Source organism: Schistocerca nitens, chromosome 7, assembly GCF_023898315.1.
Source record: "Schistocerca nitens isolate TAMUIC-IGC-003100 chromosome 7, iqSchNite1.1, whole genome shotgun sequence".
Taxonomy (NCBI): Eukaryota; Metazoa; Arthropoda; class Insecta; order Orthoptera; family Acrididae; genus Schistocerca; species Schistocerca nitens.
This window is the reverse complement of record NC_064620.1, coordinates 18,413,752-18,441,341: the sequence shown is the minus strand read 5'-3', so window position 1 is coordinate 18,441,341 and position 27,590 is coordinate 18,413,752.

Genomic DNA, 27,590 nt, shown 5'->3' with positions numbered 1-27,590 from the left:
ATCGTAGGTTTGCCTTTCCTCAACCTCTCTTCTAAGGTTAAGTCGTAGTGTCAGTATTGCCTCCCGTGTTCCAACATTTCTACGGAATCCGAACTGATCTTCCCCAATGTACTTATATAGATATGGTGTCTGTTCTTTCGCCATTGATGACCTGCAGCCGTCTAGAAAGAACTTAGAATTATATTAATATCTTCAGCTGCTAACGGAGGTTCATATATATCAACGGGGACAGGTGAAAATGTGTGCCCCGACCGGGCCGCCGGCCGCGGTGGTCTCGCGGTTCTAGGCGCTCAGTCCGGAACCGCGGGACTGCTACGGTCGCAGGTTCGAATCCTGCCTCGGGCATGGATGTGTGTGATGTCCTTAGGTTAGTTAGGTTTAAGTAGTTCTAAGTTCTAGGGGACTGATGACCTCAGATGTTAAGTCCCATAGCGCTCAGAGCCATTTGAACCATTTGAACCGGGCCTCCAACCCGGGATTTCCTGCTTACATGGCAGACTGAGCTACCGAGCGCACGTAGGACAGGGCGACTGCAGGGACTGTCTGGCGCCCGTCTCCCGCGAGACCCACATTCGCACCTTCTGTGTCCACACGCTACATTCGTAGTGTCCCATCCCAACACACTCACTACACTCGGACATGTCAAAAACAACAGACACAAACAGACAACAGACAATAACAACAACAACAACACTGAACAAGAAGTAAAGAAAACAAAAGGAAATTTAGAGTAGCAATTAAAGTTCAGGGAGAAGAAATAAAACCTTTGAGGTTTGCCAATCACACTGTACTGCTGTCAGAGAGAGTAAAGGACTTGGAAGAGCTGTTGAACGGAATGGACAGCCTCTTGAAAGGAGGATATGAGATGAACATCAACAGAAGCAAAACGAGAATAATGGAATCTCGTCGAGTTAAAACAGGCGATGCCGATGGAATTAGATTAGGAAAAATGACACTTAAAGTATTAGGGAGTTTTGCAATTTGGGCAGCAAAATAACTGACGATGGCCTAAATAGAGAGGATATAGAATGTAGACTGGCAATGGCAAGGAAGGCATTTCTGAAGAAAAGAAATTAGTTAACATAGAATCTAGATTTAAGTGATAGGAAGTCTTTTCTGAAGGTATTTGTCTGGAGTGTAGCCATGTATGGAAGTGGAACGTGGACGATAAACAGTTTAGACAAGAAGAGCATAGAAGCTATTGAAATGTGGTGCCACAGAAGTTGTGCTTAATATTAGATCAAAGGATCACCAATTTAGATTTGGAGGGAAGTGTAGGGTGTTAAAATCGTAGAGGGAGACAACGAGTGATCAATATAGTAAGTAGATTCATAAGGCTGTAAGTTGCAGTAGTTATTCGGAGGTGAAGATGCTTCCACAGGACAGAGTAGCATGGAGAGCTGCATAACACCTGTCTTCGCACTGAAGACCACAACAACAACAACAACAAAACAGGGCTATCAATAAAGGAAATCAAGGAGAAATCTGAATAGGAACTAACGTTCAGAGACAAGAAATTTTGACTTTGAGTTTTGTTGATGATATTGTAATTCTATCAGAAGCGTCATTGGACTTGGAAGACCAATTGAATCGCAAGTGACCTGGAAAGAATTTATAAGAAAAACGACGAGAAAAGTAAACCAAAGTAATGGAAAGTAGTCGAATTAAATCAGGCATTGCCAAGGGAATTGATTTAATAAAATAATTGTGGGTGAATTCGGCGTTTTGAGAAGAAAAACAACAGAAGATGACTGACGTAAACAGGATATAAAATGTAGATTGATAATAAGAGAAATATTTCTGAAAAAAGAGATGTTTCTAAAGTTTTTTCTTAAGATATTTGTCTGGAGTGTGGCCTCGCACAATAATCAAATGTGGACGGTAAACAACTCAGACAAAAAATAGCAGAAGCTTTAAATGTGCTACAGCAGAATGCTGAAAAGTAGAAAGGAGGTGCCGGCGGAGTTGCCGAGCGGTTCTAGGCGCCACAGCCTGGAACTGCACGACCGCTACGATCACAGGTTCGAATCCTGCCTGGGGCGTGGATGTGTGCGATGTCCTTGGGTTAGTTAGTTTTAAGCAGTTCTAAGGTGTAGGGGACTGCTGACCTCAGAAGTTAAGTCCCATAGTGCTCAGAGCCATTTGTACCATTTTTTGCAAGTCATACTCTGCTATATATGGGATAATGGAATGTAGTCGAATTAAGTCGGGTGATGCTGAGGGAATTAGATTAGGAAATCAGACACTTAATGTAGTAAAGGAGTTTTGCTATTTGGGGAGCAAAATAACTGATGATGGTCGAAGTAGAGAGGATATAAAATGTAGACTGGCAATGGCAAGGAAAGCGTTTCCGAAGAAGAGAAATTTGTTAACATCGAGCATAGATTTAAGTGTCAGGAAGTTGTTTCTGAAAGTATTTGTATGGAGTGTAGCCATGTATGGAAGTGAAACATGGACGATAAATAGTTTGGACAAGAAGAGAATATAAGCTTTCGAAATGTGGTGCTACAGAAGAATGCTGAAGATTAGATGGGTAGATCAGATAACTAATGAGGAGGTATTGAACAGAATTGGGAAGAAGAGGAGTTTGTGGCACAACTTGACTAGAAGAAGGGATCGGTTGGTAGAACATGTTCTGAGCCATCGAGGGATCACCAATTTAGTATTGGAGGGCAGCGTGGAGGGTAAAAATCGTAGAGGGAGACCAAGAGATGAATACACTAAGCAGATTCAGAAGGATGTAGGTTGCAGTAGCTACTGGGAGATGAAGAGGCTTGCACATGACAGAGTAGCATGGAGAGCTGCATGAAACCAGTCTCAGGACTGACGACCACAACAACAACAACAACATTTGACCTAACATTTTGTTGTACTACTATGATCAGGACACAGCTTCAGAATATAATTTCCTCCTAGTATCATAGTTAGGAATCCCTCGCTATCCTGACTGGCACAATATATCTTATTAATGAGCCATATCACTAATAAAAATATTTACAAATTAGATCTCGTCTCTGACAGCAGCTGAAGATCTACCTATCACAATCTGGAACCTAATTTCATGCCAAGAAGCGATACTTGTTGGTAATGGTTTGGAATTGCAGATTAATGCAGTTAATTGCTTCTTATAAATAGAACATCTCCGTGCCGCAGCCGATGTCAACAAGTGTTTGTAATAGGGCGGCGTGGCAGCGTGTCGACTAAAGTAGAAATGAAATTAGTTGCTTTTGAATGAAAATAATTCAGAGGCGAATACCATTAGAAATTCAGGAGATGATGATAACCTTGATTCTAAAGGACGAGGGACTGCTAGTATAATATTTACTCCTATGATGAACTTTCCATTGTAGTAACTTAGAAGCAGATGCCACAGAAATCAGGCGAAGGCGGCCTCCTCTCAAACCAAACAGAACTAACTCATAGCACCAGGTACCAGACTAGAATAGAATGGCGAATACTCATTCCAACAAGGAAGAGGTCGTGGTTTCAGAACCCTAAGGGTTCCCGTTGGCTGATGATCAAACTGGCCTCTCAAAGATGCTTAATTCCTCAGTGGACATGCAGAGAAATTGCTCGAAGAGTCGATGCTGACCATGGCACAATCACGCAAAATATTGCAGAGATAAATGTCCCGGTTTAAAGAAAGCAAAATATGGAAATGAAGTCCCATGCTTCTTGACAGATCGTAGGGGAACGATGCGGGAGACCCGCACCGCCGTACTAGGCAAGGCCCTAATGGAGGTGGTTTGACGTTGCCTTCCTCCGACCGTAAAGGGGATGAATGATGATGAAGACGACACAATAACACCCAGTCATCTCTGGGCAGGTGAAAATCCCTGACCCGCCGGGAACTGAACTCGGGACCCCGAGCTCGGAAAGCGAGAACGCCACCGTGAGACCACGAGCGGCGGACAAATCAAAATACGAGGTATATTCGGAAAGTAGGGAACTATCGGTCGCGAAATGGAAACCACAGTGAAAATCCGATGAAGTTTTTGCACGGGTGTGTTGGCAATATCCCTAGTATGCCCGTCGATCGCGGTACGTCGTTCTTTTTAGTTCTGAGCATACCGGGAGCACGTAAAGATACCTAGAACAATAGTGTGTCCCGCCAACTACGAGGACGAGGTGAGAGATGCTGTGCAGCCAACATTACATAACTGTCGTGCGGTTTCTTCTTCAAGACAATTCTCAGCCTCATTCTGCAGGGGCAATGAAGATGCTTCTGCATCGTTTTCAATTGGAAATGTTTCATAACCCACAATGCAGCCCGTAATTGTCTCTCTCTCAGTTTCATCTCTGCTCACATGAACCACTGGCTATGAAGACAACAGTTTGGCACAGACAACTAGCTGTAGGCCAGCGTAGAGAATTGGCGGAAAGCATTGGCGGCTGCCTTCTATTACGAGGGTATTGGAAAGTTGGTACAACGCTACGACAAACGTCTAAGTCGGATCGGCGTCTATGGAGACAAGTAGCTGGAAGTTGTAGCTAACTGTTGCGAATAAAACAGTTTTTATTTTCACTGTGGTTTCCATTTCGCGACCTATCGTTCCTTATTTTCCGAATAGCCCTCGTATAATGCGCAAAAACCGAAATTGCAAGTGAACAGGCAGTTTTCAATATGAAGGTTAGAGTGTAGAAACATATCAAACCTGTCTTCGGATGGAACATTACCACAACAACTTCCTCCAGTTATTGTCATTAACAGTGTTATCAAACTCCATTCTTTTTTATGTTTCCCGTATATGAGAATATTTTGTTCTGTTATGCGCTAGTTTTGTGTTTGAAGCAGGCAAACACACTGAGGAGCCCTCAGCGAGGCTGAATGCCTCCTGGTTGTGTTGCGGGCACGTGACGCAGTAAGGAAGGAATGTAAGCTGAAAAGTGACGAATGAGTAGTCATTACAGTGAAGATACGGACCGTAAATGCGGAAATCCGCTGATGTAAGCGGTTTTGGGAATGAGCACATTGTTGTCGTGGTGTGGCTGGAAACGAGAATCTGAAACGGGGAAGCTAGTCGCCTATTGGCGTCCTACTGTCGTGAGAACCTACGGAAAGCACACGAAGGTTGGAGGAATAGCGAGTAGGCCGTATGGTCGACCACGTCTCGTCACAAAACTTGTGGGGGTCGGAGGATTCCTCACCGTGCAACTCAGGATGGGCGGCGATCTGTGTCAGGTGTGACGACAGGGTACAACGCTGGTGCGGGCACAGGTGTTTCGGAGCTCACCGTTCAAAGGCCTCTGTTGAATACGGAGCCCTCATCACACGACCCCTACGTGTTGCTGTGTCGGCCCAAAGACATCGTCAGTTCTGATTGCAGTGGACACAGCATCACTGAGTTTCCACCGTGGATCGATAGATATATGTCGCCTGTAGAATGAATCGCATTTCTTGTTACACCAGGACGATGGCTGGGTCCTTACAAGCCGTCATGCAGACGAATGGCCGCACAAAAAATGCACCGCGCGACAGATGTAAGCTGGTGCCGACAGAACTATGCCATGGGGCAAATTGAGTTTGGCTTCCTTGGGATCTGTGGTGGTAATCGAAGGCATCATGACAGCAGTAAACCGCGTGAACATTATTGCGGACAGTCTGGATCGCTTCACCCTACGGTGATGACGCCTTCCAGCTGTCCGTGTTGCAGGGTCAGAATCGCGCTAGAGTAATTTGAGGGGCATTATAGTGAACTCGCATTGATGTCTTGTCCAGCATATGTGCCATTGGAACACATATCGCGCGCCAGCTGCGTGCTCTTAAACCACCATCCCGTAATATGAGGGAATTGGTTGACCTGTGCGTAGGCATCTGGTGCCACATACTTCCGGAATCACGCAAGGACTTGTAGAATCCGTGCCAAGCAAAACCTCTGTTGTACTGTATTTCAAGAGTGGAACAACACGGTATTAAACAGGTGGTCATAATGTTTTGGCTCGTCGGTGTATTTCCGCACGGTATACATTCATAACTACCCTCAGACCTAGCACGAAAAGTCCGAGACTGATAGTAGCCCGTATCTGACACAGCATGACGGAAGCAGTGCCTGGCGCTAAAACCACTTCTCGCCGAGACAAGGCCGAAAAATTTGACAGATGGGCTGCTTTCCGACACGTGGCCGCGAGATAGCGTTAATGGCGTTCCTCGGGGCTTACCACTTATTGACCGATCGCGTGTCTCCGCACACAGGTATGTGCTGAGAAATGTGTACTGGAATAAGGGCCCAGATAACTCCCTCTCCCTTTAATAGCGTCGGCAACATTTTTACCCAAGACATTGAAACTCGTAGCTTCCCACATTCACCGCAGTGATGCACACGATTCCAAGACCCTCTTTCTTTTACCAAAAATACGTTTGTTTAAGGCTGCAGAATGGCTTCTTGATGGATTCCGCACTCAGTTCTTTCGTACAGGCGAATGAAGTAGTCAGGATTCTTCCGCTGAGTCTGTAAACTAATAGAGAAGTAAATGCAATGTTATTTACAAGATCTATGCGTTAAACTCCGGAAGAAACTTACGGAATTCTGCAGGGTAATAACGCAGTATGTGGAAAAGTGACTATATTATAGTCTCTAAGCTAAAAAAACGGCGACGATGTGGACCAGTTTTAAAAATAACGATTTTGATATTTTCAGTTTACTATTACTGCCATCATTTAATGTTACGCTTTATCGCTCAAACAGGAAGAGTTTTGTCTTTTGCAGCTGAATTTATTTGTGTGTACCAAACATGTTTCTCCTACCAATGATCGTCGGTAATTCTCTGTATTTTCTCTCTGTAGACATCTCACGAACGTATGTGGGAGAAGTAATATGTTGTCCCAGAGTGTACTTGTTCGGAGTTCCAATAAGAAAACACTCCTTGTTGCATAGCGCCTCTCCTCTGACGTCTGCTGCTGGAGTTGTAACACTCTTGCACCGACTAAACGAGCCTGCGACGAGACGTGCCTTTCTGTCTTCTCTATCTCTCCCAATAGTCCTATCTGCCAGGGGTCCCTCAGGAATGAGCCACATTCACGCATCGGTCAAACGAGTGTTCTGAAAGCCACTTTTTTCGTAGACATTTGCTTGAGATTCTTTTACATTGTTTTACACAGTCGTTCCACTTAAGGTCGCTCCGGATGGTCACACCTAGACATTGTTCCCAGAAATTTGTCGTTAATTGTGTAGCTGTACTGGTTCAAATGGTTCAAATGGCTCTGAGTACTATGGGACTCAACTGCTGAGGTCATAAGTCCCCTAGAACTTAGAACTACTTAAACCTAACTAACCTAAGGACATCACACACATCCATGCCCGAGGCAGGATGCGAACCTGCGACCGCAGCAGTCGCGCGGCTCCGGACTGAGCGCCTAGAACCGTTAGACCACCGCGGCCGGCAGCTGTACTGTTTATGCACAATGGGTCATCTGCGAAACCCCGCACCATTCATTGACATTCTGCAGGCCGATTTGAAAATCACTGCAGTTTTCTGGCGTTGCTACGTTCCTACTGACACCTGCATCATCTGCAAACAGTCTTATGAGGCGCCGGTCGGAGTGGCCGTGCGGTTCTAGGCGCTACAGTCTGGAGCCGAGCGCCCGCTACGGTCGCAGGTTCGAATCCTGCCTCGGGCATGGATGTGTGTGATGTCCTTAGGATAGTTAGGTTTAATTAGTTATAAGTTCTAGGCGACTGTTGACCTCAGAAGTTAACTCGCATAGTGCTCAGAGCCATTTCAACTATTTCTTATGAGGCTTCCGATATTTTATGTTAGATCATTTACGTATATTGTAAACAGTGACGGCCCTACCACACTTCCCCGGTGTACTTCTGAAATTACCTTTACATCTGTATGTCTCATTCCGTTAAGTGCGACGTGTTGAGTTTTAGCTCCAAGGGAGTTAGTCGCAAATCTAGTCCGGTGATACGTGATAGTTATATTTTTCACTGAACGTCAGTGCAGAATTGCACCAAGTGCCTTCCTGAAGTCCAGGAAGACGGCATCAACCTGAGCGCCGATGTCTTTAGCGGTGTGCATCTCATGGAGCGAAAGAGCGAGCTAAGTTCGCAAGATATCTTTTTGCGGAATCCATGTTTCGTAATTCTACAACAGATTGACGCCAGCGATACAAGTCTATAATTATGTGCATCTTTCCTACGACCCTCCTTCGAAACGGAAATGACCTGCGCTTTCCTTCAGTCGCTAAGTATCCTTTGTGGCTCCAGCGCACCCACGCTAAACTGCTGCTAGAAGAGGAGAAAGTTCTTTCGCGTAACGTCTGTAGAATCTCACAAACATCTCATCTAGTGCTTGCAGCTACTAAGCCTTTCCATTACTACGCGACTGTAGTTGCTTTTTTTCTATTACGCGGTTACGTTCATCCCATGATTGAGAGGAGTGACCGAATTACGATCTTCCGTGGCGAAACAATTTCGGAAGAGCGAATTCAGTATTTTGGCATTCTCTCTGCTACCTTCCTTTTCGTGGCCGTTAAGGATAATTGAGCGTCTAAGTAGATGATTTCGATCCGCTTACTGATTCTACGTAAGACCAAACCCTCTTCAGATTTTTAGTCAGATCGCTTGCCAGAATTTTGCTTGTCTTCTTGTTGTCCTTACGCTTATTTTCACTTCGTTCATCTTTTGTTTCAGCTAGGTTTTGACTCATCTTAAATCCGTAACGAAATTTCTTTAGTTTACTAGCAGTTTTCCAACACGGCTGTTAAACGAATAACTCCGTAATACCTTGGTCGGAACATGCTTTTCTAACAAGGAAACCGTTGAGTGCAAGGTCACAAGTTCAATCTTTAGTGAGGCTCATTTGAAAATTTAACAATTATGACAGGAAAAATATTAGCTGCTAATGACTCACCATGTGCATCAGGAGGGCGACAGACAGTGAGTGTCCTGGAGGTGCAGAGATCAGCCCTCTGTGAGATTCACAAAATGAACATCGTCGGTATTCAAGAACTATTCGAAACAAACCGTTAACTTGCACCACGAACACCGAATGAAGAATGGCGCGCCACAGTGATGCCGAAGATTCGCACCATCAAGATCGAAGGTGAACTCCTTGGAAGTTAAAAACCGTACACGACATTCAGCACTCTTCAAGACTGCACAGAGAATCACATTTACGTAACAGGGTGATCAGAACTGATGGAATGTGATCGTATGCAACCGAGTACGAAACGGTCTGTGGTGGAACTTACGGTGAAACTGGCTATACTTTGAGGGGCAGCTGTAAATAGTGCGACAGTACGTTTTATAGGCACAGAAAAAAAATATTTACTGGCTGAATTTATCCAGCGATTCTAATGCAAGAGCAACGTCAACACTTTTCAGGAGGGGTAGTTTGCTCGAAGTGGAATGATTTTTATACGCAGACCAGAAATCGAGCAAAGCAAGTTATCCTGACCAGCTATTGGCGAAACGCAGTGGTCATACCACAGTTGTAGTTCTCTTACGCCCATTTTCCCACTGTTGTTTGCTACTGTCCTTGCAAGATCGCGCACACGATAAAGAATCGTAGGGGACAGAGCAGCACAGGAAACGACTCTTCAGATTAACGGTGGGCATAACTGTATGAGGATGCGTTGCGGCACTCATGTCAGCTGATCTAATTTCCAGGGTTCGTTTCACTGCACTTCTGCAAATCCCGATTGGTCGTTTATCTCATCTACAAATTTTCGGGCCTATTCCGCAGTTTGCTGTCAGATCGACGCTTTGTTTGAAATTTCGTTGACTTACGTCTTCCAGTTAGCACTGTTTGAAGTTATGCAACCATCCACTGTTTCCCTTGAAATCACTGTAATCTATGCCACGCGCAGTTCGATGTGCATAACGTAGTAGGTAACTATCATGCACATCCTGAAAATTGTATCGAGCATTCTCGAAACGCGCAAACACCAGTTTTTGTAACAAGTGTGCCTTGTCCTCCCTTGAATATCTGTAGTTTTTCTTATGCTCTACACGGTCGTATTTCTACGGACTTATCCGAAGTCTCTTCATAACTTTTTTTTTACTATGCTACGGATGATCTTCCATGCACGTAATAATGTGACCTAATCAGTTACAGGCCGGTTTTACTGCTTTTGATGGATTATAGATCTTTGTGACAGTTTTCATCGAAAGTTGGGGTGACTTAATTTGATGCAACAAAAAATGTGGTTCGCAGGAGAGCTTCTGTAAAGTTTGGAAGGTAGGAGACGAGGTACTGGCAGAAGTACAGCTGTGAGTACCGGACGTGAGTCGTGCTTCGGTAGCTCAGATGGTAGAGCACTTGCCCGCGAAAGGCAAAGGTCCCGAGTTCGAATCTCGGTCGAGCACACAGTTTTAATCTGCCAGGAAGTTTCATATCAGCGCACACTCCGCTGCAGTGTGAAAATCTCATTCTGGATACTGATTTCCATAAGAATTTGTTATTTCCTTCATTGATATACTGGTTTGCTTCGAAGTTTAGCGAATAAAACGTCACATTATTATGTGGGTAAACAGAGTCTTTCTTCATGAGGTCTTCTCTTCTGCTTTCACTAGTTATTTTCTTCTCCTAAAAAGAAACGTTAATCATTAAAATATGTATGTAGGTTACAAGCGAGTTCAGTAATATGATGTTATATACCTCTCAGGGGCTTTAGGAAACCAAAAAAAGTCAAATGTGATGACTTCTTCATCTTGTTGCCGCAATTTATTGCGCTACAAACGCTCCCGTTTGTAAAAACGGTTCTACAGGTCCAGTGCCCAGTGGCTACCATGTGCGAATGCGCTACAGCACACCATAAATATTACACTAAAATTATGCCATTTCTCTTCGAACGCAAGCCGGTAATCGCACAAAAATTACACCATTTCTCTTCGAATGACTGCTGATCCGCAAATAAAATGGACAGAAGCATGTTTTTTAGAGCTTTCTTTGCGATAATTAGAAGCCAGTGTTGAATGCTGAAACGGTAGTCAGCCAAGCTGACTCTTCTCTGCTGTCTGTTTTCAACTGCGCGTGCTCTGGTGTGACGTCATTCCTTCCGGCACTGCGAGTGCTACGTTGCTCACAGTGTGTCGAGTATTGTACAAGTGTAGATTATGAGGAATTTAGGAGGAGCGGCTTTTGTAACGGTGCTGTGCCCAGCTGTGTTAAGTGAACTACGGTTTTCGTGCCTATATTATTGACGTAAAATCTGTTAAGTCTTCAGATCTGTCCAGATTTATGGTGCTCGTGTGTAAAAGAAGAAAAAAATATTCAGAGTGATACTTTTTACAACAATAAAAGACCTGAATTTCACATCATTTACCCAGTATTTTTTATGTTTGAACTGGGAAATATCAGCTGGCTTCGTGTTATTACTAACATCAGATCATGATTTAATTTCTTTGACACAAAGTGGTATTTGTTGTGGCTTGACAAATCCAACAGAAAAGTGTGCCAAGTCTATCTAATTTTGTGAGTAATTCCTGATGTTAACGTTGACATTGAAGAATAAAATATAGGCTGCATTTGAGTATGTTACATTGTAACAGCAATGTGTGTAATGAAGAACTGTATATAACACATTATTGGTTCTAAGTTGAGGGTCAGAAACCACATTAATACCCTCCCTATGTCTGTTCCGCAAGCGCAAGTTTTACTTGTCTGTAAATTAAGTTTTTGTGTATATTTGTAAGTATTCATTGTAAGTACTGCGAGTTGTATTGTAAATTGTAAGTTTTTGTAATTTATAGGGAAGCCATGTTTTACTGAAAGTTGTAGTTTTTGTGGCATCAGTGTTGTTTCTGTTATTGTTAATTTTGTGACTGCTTTAGGAAATGTAGATATGCTTTGTATACTTATTCTGTGTTATTTTGTTTTCATTGTGGTGCACATCAGAATAAGAAAAATATACGATCATTTGATCTGAAAGTACGTGCAAATGAACTTGTATGTACCAAATGTAAAATAAAGACACTGAAAAAAAGAAAAAAAGTGATGAAGCACGCTGACTGGCAGTTCGTTGGCTCGAGTGTCATTCCTGCTGCTAGCATCACATTCTTTTCATTTTATTTTATTCAGCCCAATGTTAAACGGTTAATTATGAAATTTAAATATATTTAAACACTTCCACTTACATAAATAAAGTTAATATATTCACTTTAGTTATCCGGCCGGCGTGGCCGAGCGGTTCTAGGCGCTACAGTCTGGAACCGCAAGACCGCTACGGTCGCAGGTTCGAATCCTGCCTCGGGCATGGATGTGTGTGATGTCCTTAGGTTAGTTAGGTTTAATTAGTTCTAAGTTCTAGGAGACTGATGACCTCAGATGTTAAGTCCCATAGTGCTCAGAGCCATTTGAACCACTTTAGTAACGACTACTGCCCTTGGTAGTTCAAATGGCTCTGAGCACTATGGGACTCAACTACTGAGGTCATTAGTCCCCTAGAACTTAGAACTAGTTAAACCTAAATAACCTAAGGACATCACAAACATCCATGCCCGAGGCAGGATTCGAACCTGCGACCGTAGCGGTCTTGCGGTTCTAGACTGCGCCCTTGCTAGTCACTGGTAAAATTTTGCGTGAGCCGCCACTGTACAAACCAATATAAAGTATTACGATTGGCTTTCGCAGAATTGTGCAGTGCCACTTGCCGGCCTCTTGGTGGGCTGCTACCGCCGTGCGTAATGAAGACAAGGCGGACTGTCGAGACTGTTATGTTGTCAGATGACGACGTAGAGAGTGCGCATAACGGACTATATTATGCTTCTGCCATACGTCATTCTCACAGTCCTCGAGGCCCACGAGAAATACGGGCCCCGCAACCACGGATGAAAAAGCAGGAGGGAAATTGCGCTATTGACTTCTGCCGTACGTTTTTTTGAAGGCAGAGTGGGCGGGGCCTGCCGCCATCTTAAATGGCCCAAAACATTGGGAGACTACTGTTTACCATTGCTTCTTGTTCGTTACTTGTGTCGTGTGCACGCAACAGCTCTTTTAAATACTACAAATTACAGTGCTTACACAAATAACATAGCATAGGAAGGCAATTTCAAAAGTTTTTCTGTTCTTGAATGCGTATTTGCTGTAGTAATACGACACATTTGGCGTCGTTGATGTAACTTGCTTTTTCTTGAGGTATTTCTAATAATCAAGAAGAGACGGTTGTGATGTGAAAAGGATGCTTTGGATACTTTCGTATTCCAAGTATTTCCGCTTTTACTGTATTTGAATCGATCGCAAATGAAGCTAGATCTCCGAAACCAATGCTTCTTTGCTTACTGGTACTGCTTCTTGTTAGTTACATTTTCAGCTTTCAGCTCGTATGCCCAGCATTTTTAATTTTTACGTTTGCAAGAAACATACCTACGGATTCTATGTTAGCCCATAAAGGTGTACAATGCGAAAAGAAATACGGCGTGCTATGATATCTTGGCCTGCCGCGGTGGCCGAGCGGTTTTACGCGCTTCAGTCCGGAACTGCGCGACTGCTAAGGTCGCAGGTTCGAATCCTGCCTCGGGCATGGATGTGTGTTATATCCTTAGGTTAGTTAGGTTTAAGTAATTCTAAGTTCTAGAGGACTGATGACCTCAGCAGTTGAGTCCCATAGTGCTCAGAGCCATTTGAACCATTTTTTGACCTATGATATCTTGTAGGTTTCAACAAAGTGAACGATTATTGAAATGTCAAGGAAACAAAACTGCATGCAGAAGCGAGTTGCTGCGTTATTAGTTTGTCAGTACATTAATCTCACTGTAATGTACACACCTTCTCACTCTGAAATCTTATCTACGATGTGACATTCAGTGTGTAGCCAGTACTAGCAATTTACATAATAGAAGAAAACGATATAATTTTCTTAAATATATGCTATAAATGTGATAAGGGAATGGTCTCTTAGACACCGTAAAATGGATATTTTACTTTAGCACGTTAGTAAGTCATTCTTTAGTAATGGTGGCCTAACATGTGTAACATGTAGGCCTACCGTTCAAACAGTACTCCGTTTGCTTCTTTTCCCAATGTTTCCCTCCAATAACTCTGTCATTTTCTCAGGAACAACCAGACATTTCACAATTGGAATGTACATCTACTTTGATCATCTGCTTGATTTTACCTTTGGCTTTCATTTTGAGGTTTTCAAAGTATGTAAGCCCGTACCACCATGCTTTGTGATATACCAATAGTTAGTTACAATACGAAGAAGGAATCAGCGTGCAGTGCGGTTCGTAAGGCAACAAGAGAAACCCAGGAAAGAAAAGAAAGAAGGATGGACATTGAGTGTAGCGATGCAAAAGAAAGTAGTTGGAAAGGAAAACAGCACAGGGTTAGGATCGAAGGAAAGCCGTCAGGCAAAAATCAAACAATGGAAAATTCCATCCTGGATTTCCAATAGTTAGTTTTATGTTCCATGTATCAGTTGCATGTGGAATCGTAATGATGTCAAACGAATCATTTTATATTAACATCAATCTCTTTCTGTACATATGCATTCATGCTGATCATTTATTAGTTCTTTCTCCTTTTAAAGATAGATGTTGAATGAGTAATTTCTACTCATCATACATTACAATTATAGTCTTTTGCGTAACAGGAGGAGTAGTCGAAGAGAAACATTTTCGGTTTAGTTGCAGATTTTATTTTGCTGTCGGTCAGGCATTTTTTATCACTGGGTAAGTGATCGAAACGTTTAGTTACAGCACTGTGAGACCCTGCTTGTGTTACAAACAACCTTACCGTGGCTTAATGAATGCCATTCTTTTCTTCTAGTGCTGTACAACATTGTGCCTGTTGAAGTGCAGTGGATTATTGACAACGAACTTCATGAGGGAATAACTGTACTGCGAAGCGGACAGGTTGCTGCTCACAAGCCGAGCAGCAGGCAGACACAGCGGAAAGAGTGTTCATCCAAGTTTCCGGACAAGACATTTTTCAGAAAGGAAGCACACAAAAAAAAAAAAAAAATGAAATGATCGTATGGCATTTATTGGCCGGGATATGCTCTTCGAGGTTTGGCCGCAAGTCTTTTTAGCTGGCGCCACTTCGGCGATTTGCGTGTCGATGATTATGAAGATAATAATGATGGACAACAACACCCAATACCCTGCCGGGAATCGAAGCCGGAACCCTTGCGTTGTAGCCGGCAACGCTACCGCTGCGCAACGGAGGCGGAAGGAAATCATACATACAGTTATATAATCATACACACAACTCTCTCTCTCTCTCTCTCTCTCTCTCTCTCACACACACACACACACACACACACACGCACGCACAAGAGCTGTTTTAGCCGGAATCTTTTTTTTTTTAAGAGGGAGACAATGTGAACAACGAATAATTATTGGCGGGAGGAATTTAGGGCATGAGATGCTGCACCAACAATCGGCGCAGTCACTTAGCTGTGTGTTGTGCGGGGACGAGACCGTTGGTAGTGTGGCTCGGCTGTCGGAGCGTTTGTGGTTTGAAAGGCTATGAGAAACACAGGAAAGAAGAGCAAGAAGGGGCACTGAGTAAAGTAAAACTTCAGAGGATAGTAACAAAAGAAAACGACACTGGTTTGTGGGACTGAAGAAAAACCGTTAGACAATATCCAACAGTGGAGTCCGTTAAATTTCGGACATGCAGCTGCGCAAATAAAATTTCTTCCACTGACATTTCGGCCTCCCATCGTCCGGGCATCCTTAGAATAAGTCGACGTACTCTAAGGATGGCCGGACGATATGCGGCCGAAATATCAGTGGAAGAAATATTATTTGCGTGCCTGCATGCCCGAAATATAATGCACTATTCATTACGCCGCGAAAAGTTGAAAATGCACAAACAGTGGATTGTCCAGGTTGGAATATCAACATATTCGCCGATTCTAGCTACAGCAGCCGGAGACAGCTGTCGTGTGTGCGTGATTGTATGTGTATGATTGTATGAGTGTGTGTTTGCGTTTTACGTCCTTCCTGGAGAAGGGGTTGACCGAAAGCTTGTGCGAATACACTTTTCGTTATGCCTGCCTGCTGCTCGATGTGTGCTAAGTCAGAATGGAGACGCCTTTATTGAGCAGACGCCAATATGCGACGCAGTCCCCACCCTGTCCAGCCGCCAGCGCACTTACCTGCATGGTTATTTAGCGCACATTGTTGTACGTGTGCAAGCCAGTGTGGGTCCTTGTTAAATTAGTTTGCGTTTGCTACCTGACTGTGGACGGTGTATGATCAACTACCGAACAGCTGTTCAACAAGAACAGTGGAAAAACTGAAATAACACGTCGGAAATATGAATTTCAAGATCGTTTTGAGAGTGGCTAACCTGGCATAAAGCGAATTAAAGACGACGAATGCAAGGCAAAATGTGTTACCTGCAATGTAATTTTGTCAATTCAAAACAAAGGTAAGCACGACATTAACAGCATTTAAATAAGTAAAGTTCGGCTTCCAAAACTAGGTTAGAAATTTCTTTCGACCAAAGCAACTATGTTTAGAGTAGCTGAAACTACGTCACATGGAACTCGTGTGGTCATATCATAATGTTGCACATAACCAGTCGTTTAGGAGTGTGAACTGTGCAAGCACTCTTCTCAAAAAGTCATGTGATCAGCGAATTTCTGTTGCGAGAACTAAATCAGAAGTTATTGTCACGAATGTTCTATATAACTGGTTTGAAGAAAGATTGAAAGAAGAGATTAAGTCAACAAATTTCGTCGTAGCGGCAAACGATGCAGCAAATAGGAAAGAGAAGAAGATGCTTCCTGTTCTGATTAGACTCTGCAAATTTTCCAGCGTGCCTGACAACATGAATATAAATGCAAAAGTGAGGCTTCTGCCAGTTTGCATTCTTCCAAACGAGACAGCTGAGACTGTTGCAGAACATGTTCAATCTGTGTTTAGGTGTTACGTACTGGAAGATGTTGCAGATATTGCACCTGTCAATTTTGGCTCTGTGGCAAATACAGATCAAGGTAACAATGTACACTCTATACTGGAAAAGACATTTAAGAAGAAGATGCTGACAGTAGGGTGTGCTAGGCATGTTGCTCATAATCCACTGGAATCTGCAATGACAAAGAAGGTACCTGTTGACATAAACAATGTCTGTTACAAAATATATCATCACTGTGACATTTACACAGTACGTGTCAATAATCAGAATTGTGTGACTTTATTGGAACCCAGTATCAGCAAGTGCTGCAGCATGGGAAGACTCGGTGGCTCTCTCTCTTTCCATTGGTGGAGAGTATCCTAAAATTATTTGAACCATTGAAGAGCTATTTTGTAGTAATACAAAATAAGCTATTTTGCAGTAATACGCCGGCCGCGGTGGTCTCGCGGTTCTAGGCGCACAGTCCGGAACCGTGCGACTGCTACGGTCGCAGGTTCGAATCCTGCCTCGGGCATGGATGTGTGTGATGTCCTTAGGTTAGTTAGGTTTAAGTAGTTCTAAGTTCTAGGGGACTGATGACCACAGCAGTTGAGTCCCATAGTGCTCAGAGCCATTTGAACCATTTTTTTGCAGTAATACAGACTCCCCATAGTTTTAAAAAAGTTCTTCCAATAGCAAGATAGTGAACTGTGGTTTCTGTTTATTCATGCATAACTTAATTTGTTCAGTAATTTTCTTACAAGAATTGAGAGGGAAGATATTACTACAATTGAAGTAGCAGCAGAATATGACACTATACTTCAGAAGTTATAAGACAGGCAAGTGAATACATTAATTCCACTTACAGTATTGACACTGCAGAGCACATTAGCAGAGAATGGCGTTCTAAACAAAACTCAGTTTCAGAAAACTGTCAGGACATTTTACGACAAGGGTATCCTATAATTAAAAAAATGGTCTAAGCAATTTATTGAAGATGTGCTTGAACTAAGGAAGTTGCTGTTAAATTCTGTTATCACATACGAAGTATTTAAGTCATGCTTTGAACTGTACGAAAATATAAGTGAATACAATGGCGACGAAAACATTAGTTTTGATGTTTACTGCGCCATAAAGCGAGTAATTGGAGAATACTTGAGGGAATCCTGGAGAACCAATCATCTATGTCTTCAGAAGAAATGGGAGATTTCCTACAATCCTGTATGAAGGCTGGTTGTGATTTAAATGAAGAATTTAAAAGGTTAGTGGAGTTAATTTTTGCTCTTCCAGGAACCAATGCAGACTGTGAAAGAGCGTTCAGTGTTATTTGAAACTACTGGTCGTCTGAGAAAAGTAGGCTTTCAGCAGAGACAATGGAAAGTGTGATGAAAATAAAAACTAACTCTGACTACAACTGCCAGCAATTTTGGAATGCCACGAGAAAAGAGACCTCCCTTCTAGAAAAAGTGGGAACCTCAGAAAAATATAATAAGGAGGGACCAAGCTGCGGCGCACAACAATCTTAAGTCTTCATATGTTACAATCAGAGATGGCGATGTTATAAGTATATATTTTTAAATGAATAAATAAACATTACATCTTTGGACAATTCAATTGATATGAACTCTTTTCCAGTTGGAAATATATGGCCACTCTGTCTTAATCTGTCTTGCCAATATTATTCTGTCGTAGTCCCACTACATGAACTTTACCCTGTGACAAAGCCGATTAGCTGCTGCGTGCTTAATAAACCACCTCAATACAGCAGGTACTTTCTGTGGTAGGGGGTTCTCTTTCTGCCAGCTTTGTGCTGGACACCGATTGTATTTGGTAAACGCTACAGAACCCTTGGACAGCACAGTTTTCCAGAAACCCTGTTTTGCTATACGAGGAAGTTGATGAGACCAGTCCGCTGGCATCGTGTTGTACCTCCCGTAGGGATAAGGAGAATAAAATAAGAGAAACTAGAGCAGGCGTAGAAGGATGGGATAGGGCAGAAAATCCTAAGGCTGTTGCGTGATAGCCTCAGCCATGCTCTGCGCAGTGGCTTACAGAGCATACTCGTTCATGTAGACGCACATGTAGAATTAGTGTACCACATGGAATTAGTGAAGTAAACTATGCGGAACTGTTAATATCTCGGTTCCGACGACTTTCACCAACTGAAGCCGGTGATAGCTACCACCCTCTCCGTATTTTGGATCCGAAGATGGCCTCCTTCGGACGAAACCGGCCGTTACAAAAAATAAGTGGTCTAGAATGTGCTTCGTTGTAGACGTAAGCTATTTTCACAGTATCACTGTCGGTTACTGTGGACATGTACTGCTCACAGAAGTAGAACATTGAATGTGTGTGAGAAGACTCGCACGAAAGCTTACCATTTCCCGACAGTTCTAAATTTCTGGTGGTATCTGCATCACTCTGCATTCCAGTATTCTTAGAGGGTGAATGTCGGCGCGACGAAAATAATGTGTTATTATTCGGCTAATATCAGCCTAACCAGCATTGTACCAAGTTAAGTACGTATTGACGTTCACTTCCGTATTACACTGTTTCTCTCGTATTGGTGTAACCAGTCAGATGGCAGGTTACGTATATATCATATTCTTAGGTAACTGGCTAACTACTCGTTTTTGACCTTCCTGAGATGCAAGTTACCGCAGAATATTGTCGCATCAGACATCAGTAAACGGGAAAGTTCAAAGTATTGTTTGGTATTGGGTTGTTTGTTACGATGCCAAAAGCAAAAACTTTTATGTTTAACAAACACAAGAGCATGTTGCTACTTGTTCATGTTTTATCGATATGTACGTCCAAAACCAGGGATCATTGTGCTCTGTTCAGTAATTCATTGCTGGCGCTATTGCCTCGTTTGTAGAGAAATGACTAAATGCTAACAACAGAAGCTCTATGCACGAGCTGTCGAGGCCTTGGCACCTGCCGACTATTAGAGCCTCTGTTTCTTATCTAAGAACGTACTCAGTTGATCTTACGAGTCTGCCGGCCGAAGTGGCCGTGCGGTTCTAGGCGCTGCAGTCTGGAACCGGTCGCAGGTTCGAATCCTGCCTCGGGCATGGATGTGTGTGATGTCCTTAGGTTAGTTAGGTTTAACTAGATCCAAGTTCTAGGGGACTAATGACCTCAGAAGCTGATCCCATAGTGCTCATAGCCATTTGAACCATTTTTTTTATCTTGCGAGTCTGAATGTTACCTGTTCGAATCCTCCCAATCACGAAAATTTCCTGGCAATGCCAGAAATCGTGTCAGAGGCTTCCGCGTAGCAGACGTACAGAGGTATAAAGAACTGAATATGAGTTGAGTTGTCTCTTTTAAAATTGAAGGACAATTCATCTGCGGAGTACCACGTAACAATTCCTCCAAAACCATTACCGTCAACTTTTTTTCTTTTGCGCATTTTACTACGTGCATAAATAACAACTCTGTTTGAAGCAACGGAAGTGGAAAGTCGATTGCTGTACAATCACGTTACGTACAAGAGAAGCAGGGTAGAACAGTTGGATCATAAGGCGAAGGAAAACAGAAGCTGAGCGCGGCAAACTGCTTTCTCCTTGCAGGTGATGAAGAGGACTGTATGAAATAAGCAGATAACAAGTGACAGCTCGCAGTGGTACGCATGAAATATGCCTGTAGATAGACCGAGAACGTGGGGATCGGCGTTCCATTCGCGGAATAGCCTGCGCATGCGCAGATCGGAGCTGTAATAACTGAACAGCGTCACAGTCTGGTTGTGCCCAGCTTCACACCGTCCCCCCATTCCACCTAACACAACAACTCTTACTGCAGATCTCATTACAAATTTCAATAGACAACACAACGCCACTTAAAGCTGACTGAATTCTGAGACAGCGAGCGCTACTGGTGGTCGACGCTGGAATTATTAACGATACCAACATTAGCCACCCAATAAACAGTATCGTTCATTGTAAAACAATACCCAACGTACAATTGACATGAGAAACGTACACGTCATATTTGCATGCTATTCCTCTGAACACGTAGTTAATATAACAGTGTCAATGTTAGCGGCACTTAGACACTAGTTAAAAAATTCTGACTACCGGTTTAGTTCTTGAGAATCGGTTCCAAGTTACAACTGGCTAGTTGTGAGATATCCGTTTCCTTGAGATGGGATGCCATACTGCTCTTCGCAATGAACAGAGGCAACTTAACATGTTATTACAGCCTTATATTGTCTCAAGATCTGTCTGCGTGACTGCGTCAATTTAGGGATAACGGACCACGTATCTATTGCTTCGTTGCAGTTAAATGTAAAATTCAATTGCTAATTGGAAACTTGATTCCGGCTATGTCGTTCTCTTTCCTCTCCTATGACGCAAGCAGATTTCATCTACTGCAGGTATATTACCTAAACGGAAAACAGTAACATTTCATGAATAGTTTGTTCGAAAGTAGCTATAAAAGTAGAATCATTAGGAATTACCAATGAGTTATTACTAGCATTTGAAAATCATCAAACTTTGAATATAAAATGGACTTCGGTAAAGAACAATTTATATCTCCTGAGATACACTAGTCTGTTCTGATGTGTTCACCAGATACTTGTGGTATAACTTTTCTCAGAATGAAAGGGACACTTGCAAAACATTTGTAATGATGCTTGACAGAACATTACCAGTGATAGACGATAGACATACAATAATTCATTTCTCTACTACTGAAACTGTATTCACTTATTTTAGTGTTCAGATATTTTGTATCTAAAAGAAATTCCTTAGAGATGTTCACCCATTACGAACATTATGAAATTCATAGCAGCTGTAATGTAGCGAAGAGAAAACTTTCAACTGTACTTCTGCTATACATAAATTTTGTGGCAGAAATATTACGAACATTTTGCATTTCGTGTATCCTTCTACACTGTTGTCTTCACGTCCTTGACATATTTCTTTGCTGTTAAATAACGACAACTTTCTGATACCTCTGCCACACACCCTCATGTGGCTTGCAGAATACTTATTTACAGATACTGGAAACTCTTGTCAGAATGCTCCAGAATCGTAATTCTGCTGATATCTGTTAGCAACATTGTTACTTTTCCACTTACATTATTTAAATTATAATAACCGTTTTAAGTTTATGAAGGCTTTAGTGGTCACATTGTTGTAAATAAAATGTCAGTTTTTCAGGAGATTTATAATACATCAGAAATTTTAAAAAGTCTTGTGATTAATATGTGACATCATATGCACTGCGTAGCATAGAGGAACAACGAGAGTTCTTTGTGGATATCAGTTTAAAACTCATGCAGAGAACTAAATAGCGTCCTGTTGCAAGTGTTTGACGGCCGAAATATGAGTTGTTGCGTAGTGCAGGTGTAAAGCTCCAGCTGTCCTATTACACGATGACGTCACCAACCAGGCTTGGGTCTGCTACCCCTCCTGCTTTGCAAAACTGCCCTCGTCTCCCCCCTCCTTCTCGCCCCTCTCCCTTGCTGTACCGTTACCAGACGCTCGGTCTGTTTCCCATTTCATTCAGAAGGTTCGTGCGTATGATGCGCGGGCATTCGACTGGTGACGGTGACATTGTGTGTAGCACGTTATGTAAGCACGCCTGCTTTGCACACAGTTGACCGGTGGGTAAGTGCCTGCTATCCGTTTGCTTGAGACTAAGGCTGAGGCTACACGAGCGTTTTTAACGCAACTTTTTTGCGACAAATGACGCAAGAAATACGGTCATAGAGTTACGGTATATGATGTGGCTAGAGATAGTGAAATTGATGCAGATTGTCGAAGGACAGGTGCATTCTCAAGGTCGTAACGCACACGTGTGGGCCTGGACCCATTTTCTTCCGTCAAAAGACAAGTGGTAGCTTCCACCGTGCTAGGAAGGAAACTACGTTAACACTACTTCATGTAGCCGGCGTGCTCCCAAATCTGCGTCATTTAACGTATAAAACCTTGCGTTGTTTAACGTAGGGCATAGCCAAGTGTTTACGCGAAGAAAACGGTGCGTTAACTACTGTAAAATTGTTGCATTGGAAAACGACCGTCTAGCCTTAGCCTAACATCTCACAGTATTTTTAGCGTAATTCCTGGGAGCGATGCAGTAACTTTTCAACACGAATCCAAACTGAATATGCCCTAATCATGACATACAAAGCATGTTATAAAAACAGCTGCCAACCACTAATTAGTTAGTTTATAATATAATCACGGAGCCAGAGTCAATTACTGACGAAATAGCATGACATATAATTCTATTACCATACTTTATTTAGATTTAAGTACGTTATAATTCAGTGACAAGAGGTTTCTGCGTTACTGGATCGATGTGAAGTGCAACGTTTCCAGCGTGGCAAATAATGCCGTTATTTCATCTACATCTACATGATTACTTAGCAATTCACAGTTAACTGCCTGGCAGAGGGTTCATAGAACCACCTTTAAGCTACTTCTCTACCTTTACACTCTCGAACAGCGCGCAGATAAAACGAACGCTTAAATCTTCCCGTGTGAGCTCTGATTTCTCTTATTTTATTGTGATGATAATTTCTCCCTACGTAGGTAGGCGCAAACAAAATATTTTCACACTCTGAACGCTGGTAATTGGAATTTCATGAGAAGGTTCTGCTACAGCGAAAAACGCCGTTGTTGTAATAACTGCCAACTCAATTCGTGTATCATATCCGTGGCAGTTTGTCCCTTATTTCGCAATAACACAAAACGAGCTGCCCTTCTTTGAACTTTTTCGATGTCCTCCGTATTCATTTCTAACAAAACGGGGAAATTTATTGCCCTTTAGAATTGCTTCAAAGCAAGCTATTTCAGTCATTTTTATGTACGTTGTTGATTGTCATGCTCAGCGGAAAAGCTGTTTGTTATCCAACGCTGGGTAAATAACTTCTCTAGGCTATTCCAAGCACTACAGTCAGGCCCTTATTTACAACTCCTGACGCCCCTGGGCTGTCTGCTGCCACCCCCCCCCCCCGACTTGAAATACACTCCCTTGTATCCATAGTATTTTTATATGCAATACGATATTATGATTAGCACACATTTCTTCCACTGTAAAGATCTACCGCGACTTTTTATCTTAAATGATTGTGGTCTTATGTTTTTTAATGTCTGACTTTCTTTTCACAAATATTGTAGTACTTCAACGTTAGACCTTTAGTTGCACTCCGACAGTTACCCACTGCAGAAATAATTTGCACTCCAAGCTGTCACTTTGCTGAGACCTTCATTCTTAGAAATGTTTGCCATTCTGTACAATCCAACATTTAAAAAAAGAAAAGAAAAGAAAAAAAGCAGCTGCCTGCATAACATAAACAATATGTACTTCACGTTTTTGTTGTGGTTGGTCACACACTCTGTTTGTTCGGCAATTACGCTGCCGTATATATCAAAATATTTCTCTGTGTTGTAGTACAACACCTACAAACGCACAGCCCATCATAGCAAAGTATGACTTGCACCTACATATAGCAAGTTTTTGAGGTAAAATTCTGTCCAACTAAAGTACAGCTCTATACGTGTAAAGCATGAGCTGTGGTTCTTTCTTGTCTCACTAGGTTCTCTGTATAATATTTGCATTCTGCGCTCTTGTTTGTGAATAATTGCATCTCAAAGCTTTAATAATGTATTTGGGAAGATTTGTACATACACTGTAGTTAGATGGTATCAACTGAGCCTATGTACTGCGAGTTTCGCTGTGTGGTTGTCCAGGGGCATGCTAATAGTCTTGAGAATAAAAGACACTACGTAATACCGTCTGCGTGTGCGTCAACTAATATTCCACGGTGAGCGGGAGATTTAAACTTTGGTAATGTGCGCTTGGCGTGGAAACCAGTCAACATTGCTAACGCGCATCAATCAATTTTACGAACTTGTTTGATGTCCATGGTTTTTATTTAATTTTCTACGAATATTGCTGCCCCCTAAAACATGCCATCCTGGGCTGTTGCCCCGTTTGCCTCCCACCCCCACCCCCCACCCCCCTCACCGCCTCCTCTTCGCCCCCCGCCCCTTAAATACAGTCCTGACTAATGTTTTTAGTTACACAGTCCTAAGTTTCTAAGTTGTTTCCGTCGTAGTTCTATTGATTTTAGTTTTTTTCTTGCCGAATTTTTATTCTACTTTCGTTATGATATTACTGTAAACTGGTCTTCAGGAAGCAGGGTAATTAATTATTTTAAACTGCACAATGTTTTTATATTGTTTTCTTGTTTCAAGCTCAGTACTGGTACCTGCGTTTCAGTGAGATATGTCTTGGCATGGAAGACAGAAACGCAGAAATCTAGCTTGCGCTATTCTTTTCGTGCTGAAAACTTGAAATATCAGTTGAGCGGCTGTGTTCATTTCTTCTGTGTGTTGCACATAACGTGGTTACTGTATGAGTCTTTCGTAACACTGAATAATGAATGAGGAATAAAAAAAAAAAAAAAAAGAACACGAGAGTTTATGCGGGACGGCTTTATTAACATTTCGTAAGGTAGTTCGGTTGCAGACTAATAATGTGAGGTACAGTAATAATTTCTTATCTTTACCTATTTAAGAAGCCATATGGTGCTGCGCGGTGACTGAATGCTCTTACAGCCTTTCATATAGTCTTTTTAACGCCGTTTCAGAGTATGACGCCACTTAAAATATTTCTCGTATCATTCGGCTGCTATCCGCCACCTCCTTTCACAGCTAGCCTTAATAGCTTCGCAGAATAGGAATTGCTTCCAGCGGTGGCTGTTCCTGACGAAAGTGTAGTGGTGTCACGCCTGTGCTTATGATGAATGAGCCACAGTTCATTCTTCTGGGCTGAGTAGTCCTGCTTTTCGGGACGTCCTTTATTCCCACATTCGAAATGGTCGAGAGGGTCTTCGAATAATATTCATCTGTGTGGTTGCGTAATCAGATACCTTTAAATTTTAGCTCCAGGGTACGTCCGGAGTCGTAACTGCAAGCACAAGTTGGTTGAGATATTTGACAACGGTGCTAAGAACCACTGTGGTGTACTTTTAGAGGCAATCGTTTTGTAGCAGAGCTGTCGTCGTATCGAAACCTGAGCGGGGTTCGTTTTCCGCGACAGTACTTGAGGTACAACAAGTCGATAGTACTCGGAACAGGTACCTGTGTCTCATAAGTAACGGGGTTAATGTAGAAAGAAAGCGGATGTGTCGTGAATGTGAACTCACATCTTATGACCATCAAACCCAGTAACATCAGCTTCCTCAAGCCACCGCATTTCGTATGACGGACACGCGTTTCAAAAAGTTGTCCTCCTGAGAATGTATTGTTATATGATGGATATAAAACTGAACGACATTATTTTGTGACCATTTCCATGTCGATCACATGTCAATAGGTTCACAGAAATTGAGGTGCAGAACCAAATATAGTGTACCACAGGGTTCTACTTTGTGTCCTCTGTCGTTTCTGATGTACAGATATTGATTTTCCAATTTGATTGTCAGAAGACGCAGCGTTTTGTCCTTTTTGCAGATGATAGAAATACAGGACTAAAATGTTGTACCAGTACTCTTATTGAAAAGGCATTAATGAAATAAGTAATAACATCAAAAAATGGTTCAAGGCAAATGAATTATCACCAAAGTTAATAAGGTTCAGTTCAAACAATTCTTTACTTCGAACAGAACTCCACAACAATAAAAATTATCTGTTGTAAGAATTAAATATAAGATGTAGAACGTTTTGGGGACTACAGATAAATCCCAAGCTCGATAGAAAATGTGTACTATAGAGGTAGTGAGGCATTCCAGTTTAGCTATATTTGTAGTAATCATGATTATTGTTACAGGTAAAATGTAAGTGAAGAAACTACTTTATTCTCCATAATAGCATTCACTAACGCATTACGGAATTTCTGTGTGTGTGGGGGGGGGGGGAGGGGGAAGAGTGGGAGGGGGGCGACTCTGCGGTCTAAAGTATATTTCTGTACCTAGCTTTACATCTCCTAACGCTGTATTAGCTAATTTTAAAACTGTAACAAATTCAGTAAGTCGAATTGCTAATGTCTAATCGCGCAACGGTTATGTCGTGATATGGTTCAAATGGCTCTGAGCACTATGCGACTTAACTTCTGACGTCATCAGTCGCCTAGAACTTAGAACTAATTAAACCTAACTAACCTAAGGACAGCACACACATCCATGCCCGAGGCAGGATTCGAACCTGCGACCGTAGTGGTCGCTCGGTTCCAGACTGTAGCGCCTAGAACCGCACGGCCACTCAAGGCCGGCTATGTCGTGATATCTCCCGACCGCTGCGACAGATCATGCTTTAGCGCTTGTGAGCTTATACTGCCAAAGAGCTGCCGTTGTTTGCTGTCTTCATCGAATGTAATATGAACTTCTAGAAGCAGCACCAGCACCCTGGCTTAAAGGGCCCAAAAGCAATTGTCGCCTCGCCGACAACAGTAAGTAGGCAGTAGCGGATCGTGCACTAAGTTCGTTTCTTCCAAGCTATAGTTTTATCATTACTATGGTAGGATGTGTAGAGAGGCCATAGAAAATGAAAAAAAAGTTTGACGGTGAAGACAAACGTCGCGTCGGAGCGACTCTGCGGGCTTTGGCTGCGGTCGGATGAGATAACGACTCGGAAATTACGCAAGGGCAGGTAAAACACGAAAATGTAGATGTCTCGCAGATGAGGGAGTATGCACAATGGTTTAAAAGAGATTTAAATCTTGAGTAGTACGAAGAATGCGCCCCATAGAATACTTAAAGAACAACGGAACTTCAGTCAGAAGGTTTATTTTAATATCTTTAATGAATGCTCCGTCCAGTGGGTGCTTTCGTGTGTCTG